Source organism: Oryzias melastigma, linkage group LG6 (assembly GCF_002922805.2).
Source record: "Oryzias melastigma strain HK-1 linkage group LG6, ASM292280v2, whole genome shotgun sequence".
NCBI classification, from domain to species: domain Eukaryota; kingdom Metazoa; phylum Chordata; class Actinopteri; order Beloniformes; family Adrianichthyidae; genus Oryzias; species Oryzias melastigma.
Window position 1 is genome coordinate 21578677 of NC_050517.1, and position 1406 is coordinate 21580082.

Genomic DNA, 1406 nt, shown 5'->3' on the forward strand with positions numbered 1-1406 from the left:
AAAAAAAAGTCGTCTGGTCTGTTCCAATCTAAACTAAAAAAAAAGGATGGGTCTGCTCAAAGCCATTTTGTGTCTATGTGTCTTGGATCCCGCAGAAATTAACTGAATGGTTTTAGCTGTTAATATGATAATCAATTTTACACATGTCAGAACTAATGGTCTTTGCCAATGCAAAAAGGAAGTGAGTGTTGGACTGAATTGACCAAAGAGGTTATTGGAGGATGCATCATTCTCCTCCCTAAGATGCCTGAAAGGATTTAGCTGTGGGGCTTCTGGGACACCAGAATTGTTTTTCCTCTCCTTCAGGTCATCTCAGGTAGCAACTATTCCAGTTTTATTAAAGAGCTAAAATTGGATCATCCAGCAACATTGCAGTGCTAGAAGACACTGCTCGCCTGTTTGTGAGTGTGCATAAGTGCACGGATGACTTGTGTATGTATGTATGTATGTGACATGATAAAGCACGTGTAAGGGTGTGTGACAATGCCACAGAGACTTGTGTTTGTGAGAGAGTTTGTGTGTGCATGTTGTTGTGTGTGCTGACAGAGGCAGATGGAAGCTGGAGTATGTGTTTGAGAAAGAAAGGAGGGTGAGAAGACCTCCTTAAATGTGCACAGCTCTGCAGAAAACAACTTTGGCATTTGGGCCTGAGCACTGCAAATAAGCACCAGTTAAGTAGGTCTATTTTGTCGTTGCAAACTCTGCATTTCTTCCACTGTGTTGAGCAGCACTTCTTATTGATATTTTGTTTGTTTTGCATTCGGAATGTGCGATTCTGCTCTTAATGTAGCATATTGATAAGGGTTTTTTTCTTTGAACCCATAATTTGTATATATATATATTATAAGAGTGTATGAAAAAAGCAACATATGAACACACAACATGTCTGTAAACAACATGCACAGAGTGACTGTTGCAGCTATACTCCCCTCTAGGGCATGTACCATAACCACTCTCCCCTTTTATGTAGGTTTAACTGTTTTTTCTTTTGCTCCTTTTTAGCAACCACTATTCCCATTTCTTTGAGTCTTTCACGAAACCATTCGCTGTTCAATCTTTCAAAAAAAAAACATGTTTTTATGTTAAGTATGTTCATGTATGGTAAACCTTTAGGCCCAGAGTGCTCTGAACCGAGTAGAAAATCAGGTCAATCACCAGCACTGCTCATTATCTTGTACTATAATAGCATACACGGATGACATTCAGTTCAACTCTGATGAGTGGAGTGCATGCAGCTCTGTCATTGTGCTCTGCTGATGCGTGCATGATTTATTAGGTGTCTCTTAAATGGCTTCAACCTTCTGGAGGCGCATTGGGTCTGACTGTACGGTAAACATTTAGGCATTTTTTAGTCTTACTTGTTGCCGGTTAACCCCAAAGGTGTTCCGTAATTAGGATTTTGCTGG